The sequence below is a fragment of the Coptis chinensis genome, chromosome 4, assembly GCF_015680905.1.
Source record: "Coptis chinensis isolate HL-2020 chromosome 4, ASM1568090v1, whole genome shotgun sequence".
NCBI lineage: Eukaryota > Viridiplantae > Streptophyta > Magnoliopsida > Ranunculales > Ranunculaceae > Coptis > Coptis chinensis.
This window is the reverse complement of record NC_141459.1, coordinates 60,051,369-60,058,935: the sequence shown is the minus strand read 5'-3', so window position 1 is coordinate 60,058,935 and position 7,567 is coordinate 60,051,369. Positions and strand designations below refer to the sequence as shown.

At 35.2% G+C, this 7,567-nt stretch overlaps 1 pseudogene; it reads left to right on the top strand.

Moving 5' to 3' along the window:
- Positions 1–5,884: 5,884 nt before the first annotated feature.
- Positions 5,885–6,575, top strand: LOC147504242 (NADH dehydrogenase [ubiquinone] 1 beta subcomplex subunit 10-B pseudogene; annotated as a pseudogene).
- The last annotated feature ends 992 nt before the right edge of the window (positions 6,576–7,567 follow it).

The following is a 7,567-nucleotide window of genomic DNA, read 5'->3' as shown; positions in this document are numbered from 1 at the left end:
AAAAAACTTCCATAAGAAGATTAATAAAAAATGAAAAGATAATATTACCCTTTAGACACTATAAGTTCGAAAAGCAGGGAAGTAGACAATTGACACCAGCTAAAACTCCTCATCAAGTCATCATCCAATGATGTTTAGTCCTTCTGTGGTGGGCAAATATCGTACACTAACGATATTGGTCATTGTTTTAATCATTGTCTAAATACAATATCGGCAAGAGAGACGATATATTCATTTGAAGTTATAGGTAGAAGAGAAGAAAAAGGAATGAGCACATGTCACAAAGCTATTGGACGAAGCTATGTGGAGCAACTATAAAAGGACTAGATGCAGAAAGAGAAAAGGAGATTCATTTCCACACTTCATGTTCTATTTTCTCACATGTAAATCAGAGAGGAATGAAAGCACATTGTAAACCACCATTAATGAGTAATGAAAAACATAGTTGATGATGACCATCTTTTCTTGTATCTCACATTGGGGACGTCTATTCATCAAGGAACAACTTCAAGTTTCTAGGTGAATAACTTTGATCAAGTTCAGATTTTTCATCTTTCCAAGTAAGTTTCTTATTATCCTCAATCAATTCATTGATTAATTTTTCATCTATTTTGATTGTTCACAATCAATTCAACTTCAATCAATCTATTTTTTTGAATCAACAAATAAATTTGTTTGCAAATTTTGTTTTCAACATTTTCCACCATTAAAACTTCTTGAGGAAGCGTCAAGCATCATTTTAAAACATAGCAATAAATTCCCATATTTTTTGGGTTTTGTCTTTCGGAAGGATACTTTAGAAGCAAATTCAATGATTTTATTTCTAGAGGGTTAGTTAGACTTACCCCCATTACTACTTGTAATTAATGTTACCCCCCCCCCCTGATTTTCAAAAATATTAGTGATACCCCCAGTTGCAAGATCTAACGGCTACGAGATAATTTTTTTTTCAGACGAAAAATCATGACCGTTGGATCTTACAAATAGGGGGTATCACTAATATTTTTGAAAATAGCGGGGTAACTCTAACTAACCCTTATTTCAATATACTTTGGTGATCCATGTGAATTCATGGCGTTTGAGCTTATTTCAAGATCCGATACCAATGAAAAATATCATCAAGGTGGTCTCAATTTCGATACCGAACTCCCTACATACAATTTGTTCGACTTCGGTCAAGTTTGATTAAAAGACTCATCAATATGGGTTCACTTTCGATACAAATCAAACACTAAAAACCCAATTTCAATACCAGGCAAATACTAAAAATCCAGTTTTGATGCCAGTCAAGTACTAAAAGTTAAATTTCAATGTGGATATCTGTAACACCTCTTCTTCAGGAGCTATCTTCAATATTGATACCCAACACTTCAACTTTGACAGTTCTTGAATATGGATTTTGTGTTAGAAAAATAGATTTGCACAAATCCATTGAGATATGAATGAGTAATTTGTCTCCCAAGTTACTTGAGATGAAATGAGTTTATCTTGAAACAGTACGTAAAGTGAGAAAAAACCTTTTCGAAAGGATGCACTGGTTCGAAATAGTGCATTGTGCTGAAAAGGTGCGACCTTTCGAAATGTGCACTGGTTCAAAACAATGCATCATGCCAAAAAGGTGTGACCTTACTGAATAGGCACTAGTTCAAAACAGTGCTTTATGCCGAAATAATGTGTCCTTTCGAAACATGGGACTTTTCAAAGAGTTGCTTACTTTTTTTCCAAGAGTCATTGTGTTGTTTCGAAGAAGCACCACTCACCTATAAATAGTGGATAAATTTGGAGAGAAAGACACACCAAATCACACAGAGTTCTGATCTTTCTCTTCTCCTTCTGTTCTTAGTCAAATACTATGTTGTGTTCGCTGAGTTTATATAATTGAAGTGATAGCTTTCTATAGAAGGAAATCCATTCTATCTTGGGAGACAGTTTCCCATCAACCTTCAAGCACCGTGAGGGGGAAAATATGTCTTAGGGACATAATGAATCTTCATTAGGCTCGGATTTAATCATTAGAAAATTAAGTTCATTAGTTGAACTAAAAGGTTTGTTTGTTTTTTGAACTAAAGGTTTGTTCATGATATATTTGTTATATCAATTTGATTTTCTTGTTTACTTAACAATAAGTATATTTTTGGAATAAGTTTCCTACAAACTTAAGACAAACCTAATTTTTTTTCTTTGAATTAATTTGTTTGAAATTAATTTTGGCTATACTTATTGTAAATGCAGTAACAATCTTGAAGTGGGTTTTTGTTAATGTGTCGTTGAGGTGGTTAAAAGATTGATAAGTGGCAGAATCATTTCTTCCCATGGAGAATCAGATTACGCTTATATAAGATGTGGTCTTCGAATGGAGCATACCAGTAAACTTAAAGCATATGAGGAATCAGAAATGCACAGGGTTGCAATATTTCGAATATCGATAAGTTGGATTTTAATTTCATTTTAAGTGTCTATATTAATTTATGGATATCTTAATAAACTGTTGGGAGTCAAAGTAGACACCGTTTCAGCATATATACCAGTACCGTGCCAATGCCAAAACCGTCAAAAGATGGGTGACAGTTAATAATTTGATTATTCATAGTGAGTTGGTCAAATGGATTTTCGAAATGTGCGTTGGTTTTGAGATGTGCAAATAGTGGGTGGTCACTGAAGTCGCACATTTTTTTTGGAATATATGTGGGATAGTAAAAGTAAGCAACGCCTAAACCTAATAGCCTTTCAGTTTTTTAATTATGGCTTGGGCCCTTCTGGTTAGTAAAAGGGAAAAGGTGAGCATGTTCGAAATGACGCATGTTCGAAAGGACACATGTTCAAAAAGTAAGTTTAAAAGGACAAAACTAAATAAGCGGCAACTGTTAGCGCCAGACGGCTAAAAGCATGGTATTTGTCTATTACTAAGAACAGTAAATTGTTTCCATTTCATGGTTTGATAACCAGTAAAGGAAATCATAAACAACAAGGTACTTTTCACACCTTCCAATTTTGAACCTTTTGAAAAGGACATCTCATGCACTGTTGGTCTGTTACTGAAAAGGTACTTTTGATGCCCATTCTTTCATTCTCAAACAGAAACAAGTTTACATATTAGTTTGTGAGTGTACCTTTTTTACTAAACAGAATATGTTTCTGTTTTGGGTTTTAAATAATAACAAAGTGTATTTCTATTTCAGAATAGAAATGACAAAACCACCAGGTTCTCCTATTCATGTTGTTCCTATTGCATTTGCTAGACCTACTAGTCCGTTGAATGGTATGAACATTTTGGTCCCCGATGACGACCTTATGTTTGTAGAGATGGAACTCAACAACTATAGGTGTCTACTAGCAATGGTAGATACTGGTTCAACTCATACGTTAATCTCTGACTATATATCCGAGGTTATTGGATTGAAAAACTCACATAATGTAAAGGCTCTATGAGAGGCTTGAACCAAGAAGCCGAACCGGTGAAAGGACTCACTTTGGAAGTTGACATTAAGATGAATAACTGGCGAGGAAAGGTGGACCTGATGGTAGCTCGCTTAGACCATTTTCAAGTCATTCTTGGAATGGACTTCTTGAAAGCAAACAAGGTGGTGGTAATGCCACACTTGGGGGGGGGGGGGGATTATGATCCAAGATTATGAGAATCCTTGTTTCATTCCAGATGTTAGGAATGGCGGGTGCTAAAAGGGTTCTAAAATTATTTTATTATTTGTAAGATGTATGTGTTTTACTATTGTGTCAAAGAGTGCCAATAAAGCAGATTGCTTACGATATTGTTTTGTAAGCAGACTTGTAAGCAAAATTGAGGTCTTAGAAGTGTTTTCGATATTATATGAATGATATGTGACATTCTTTAACAAGAAGTCTCATTTGAAAAACATATATCTAAATGGTTTTCCAATTTATTGACTTTGTCATGAGAAATTGGAAAATATGGAGGATTATATATCTTCTTGAATTAATCAATTCAAAATTGGAAATTTGTTGAAGCATTACTCAAAAGACATCAAATGTGGTGTTTTACTCTAGGAGAGATGCATAAATTTCAAGGAAATCCTTATAGCAAACGTGCATAGCAAGGTCTACTATGGAATCAGAATTCATAGCATTGGACGAGGTTGTAGAAGAAGTTGAGTGACTTCGAAATTTCTTAGAGGATATTCCAAACTGGGGCTAAACCTATGCCAGCAGTGTGTATACACTGTGACAGCCAATCTGCTATTGGTATAGCACATAGGAGCATGTATAACGGGAAGTCTCGACATATACGTCGTAGACATAACACCGTTAGACAATTTCTCTCAAATGGAGTTATCTCAATCGACTATGTAAGGTCAAAAGATAACATTGCAGATCCGCTTACAAAAGGTTTAACAAGAGAGCAAGTGGAAACATTATCAAGGGAAATGGGCTTAAAGCCTTTGAGATAATCAACCAAGAGTCCTCATAATGGAAAAACCAACTTAGTTGACTGGAGATCCCAAGATCTAGGTTCAATTGGTCAACTAAATTATGTATGTGACTCAGTTAGCACTGGAGAGTAATATTATACTCTAACCTATTTCTATATAAGACAGTGCATATCTGCCGCGAGACCCATGATAAGTCAAGCTTTTAATGATTTACTATATCTTAGAAAGTTATGTTATCCAAGTGGAGTATTCTAGGATACTATTTATAGAAATCACCTATGTGAGTGTGAAGTGAGGCCGCTTCTATGAAAATTTTAAGGCAAATGTCTCAAAAGCACTCTCTGAAACCAAGAAGTGTTCAAGGCCAAAATGAACACAAACATGAGAACCAACAATATTCGAGAAGGTACAGTGTGAAGATGATTGTCTAGGTTTATAGAAATAGCTGACAATTCAAGGACATTAATTGAAGTCTACTGATCATCCAATTAAATCCGATCGTCTTTCACTAAGGCAAGTTCAAGGCCTCCCATGCTACTTGACCTGATGCGATATCTTTTCATTTGTAAAAGAACAGAAATCCGATGTTTATAATAGAAGAAGCAAAATCTTCATTCATGTGGGGGATTGTTAGAAAAATGGATTTGCACAAATCCATTGAGATATGAATGAGTAATTTGTCTCCCAAGTTACTTGAGATGAAATGAGTTTATCTTGAAACAGTTCATAAAGTGAGAAAAACCTTTCCGAAAGGATGCACTGGCTTGAAACAGTGCATCATGCCAGAAAGGTGCGACCTTTCGAAATAGGTACTGGTTCGAAACAGTGCTTTATGCCAAAATAGTGTGTTCTTTCAAAACATGTGACTTTTCAAAGAGTTGCTTACTTTTTTCCAAGAGTCACTGTGTTGTTTCGAAGAGGCACCACTCACCTATAAATAGTTGATGAATTTGGAGAGAAAAACACATCAGATCACACAGAGTTCTGATCTTTCTCTTCTCCCTCTGTTCTTAGTCAAATAGTATGTTGTGTTTGCTGAGTCTATAGAATTGAAGTGATAACTTTCTATAAAAGGAAATCTGTTTTATCTTGGGAGACAGTTTCCCATCAACCTTCAAACATCGTGAAGGGGAAAATATATCTTAAAGACATAGTGAATCTTCACTAGACTCAGATTTAATCATTGGAAAATTAAGTTCATTAGTTGAACTAAAATGTTTGTTTGTTTTTTGAACTAAAGGTTTGTTCATGATATATTTGTTATATCAATTTGATTTTCTTATTTACTTAACAATAAATATATTTTTGGAATAAGTTTCCTACAGTTTGCTCTTACTTGATTTCAAATACATTCGAATTGGATAGCCGATACCGATACTGGGGGAGTCGATACTGATACTGGGGTTGTATTCGCTTCCTCCCTAAATCTTAATCTCAAACTCTAAAACTGTAACCCAATTTCGATACCGAATCAAACACCCACACCAAAAGTTAAATACCAGTCGAATACCAACACCCAAAGTTAGATACAGAATCCCCAACAGCCGAATTCGATACCGAATGAATTAACACCAACAACCCATCTTCGACTCTTCCCTAATCTAGAACTAACAAAACCAAAACCAATGCAATACCACAAACCCAAATTCGGTACCCATAAGCTTCATCAAAAGATCTTACATATGAAAATAACTGATATTGAATTGAAAAGAATTGCATCATTTACAGAAGTGGCACCGTTTGTTCAAGTGGAATTTTTTAAGAAGAAAAGATGAGGGGTTTCGGCTAATCTCATAAAGAATTTTAGATTGGTCACTTGGAACCAATAACTCATAAAAAAAAATGATGGGATGGAAGAAGGGAGTAGAATTCGATGAAGGACCGCCAGATAATTTCGATCCAAACAATCCATATAAAGATCCAGTAGCAATGTTAGAATTGAAAGAATATTTCGTCCGTGAGAAATGGATTGAAATCGAAACATGCAAAATATTAGCTGAGAAAGTCAAATGGTGTTATCGTGTTGAAGGTGTTAATCATCTTCAGAAGTATAAACATCTTGTTTCTCAGTATCTTGAATCTAAACGTGGCGTTGGTTGGGGTAAAGACCATCGTCCTCATGAACTCCATGGTCCTAAGCCTGCTGTCGCTGAGTGACTCAAGTTTCACTTTTAGAAGTCATATTTTAGAGATGGGCCTAAGGGCATCTCCAATGTGGTGTAAATCGTATATAGTGGAAATTTTACACTCCAAATATAAAAAAACTCTTTCCAATGGGAGTGTTATACCATAGGTAATAGAGTATTAGTTGATAGAGAAGGTGGGAAATTCCCCCTCTTGCTATCAGCTAATAAAAAAGTTGGGCGACATTTGAACAGACGTCTGAGTAAAAAAACATTCGGACGTCACTTGAAATTTTAAACTCGATCATCACTTGAAGTGACGTCCCACTTTAATTTAAAGAGGGATGTCACTTGAAGTGACTTCCGAGTTTAAAATTGAACTTTTTTACACTTCTCCATTGGGAACAATAGAGAGTGGATATTTATGGACTCTACAATAATTTATAATTGGAGTTGTAAAATCCTAATGGCACTTAGGTGGCGCATGTGTGGAGGTGTAATTTTACACCCCCATTGGAGATGCCCAAAGAAAGATAAGTGGGCATTGGTTTTCAAAAGATGGAAAACGAAATTCAGTTGAAGATGAAAAGTAAATTGATGGAAATAGTTTGGCGAGAATTTTGAAATCAGGAAATTCGATGCCGAGATCACACATCCAAAAGAATTACATAGTTGATATAATAAATTTAACACTTGGGGGCGACATCAGGACTTCGGCAAAGCAAATTTTAAATGAGAGGATCTTCTAAAAGATTGCTTTAGGGTCAGATACATTTTCATAACCGATACTAGGGGCGACATGCATTTTTAACAGTCAAAGACTTGGAGAGTTCCCACAGGGTTCAGATCCTTACTGTTTCTTGAAACAAAAAACTCATCTTGATAAGTCGTTGATACATATTTACGTGACTTCCTGCTGTTGGACAGTGGCTTGCATGTATCAGCTAGTCCTAGAAAAAAGTAACAGTTTTAAAAATAGAGGTACTATACTACTATTTTTTCCAAGATTTTGTTCTTACTCCAAAAGACACTAAGAAG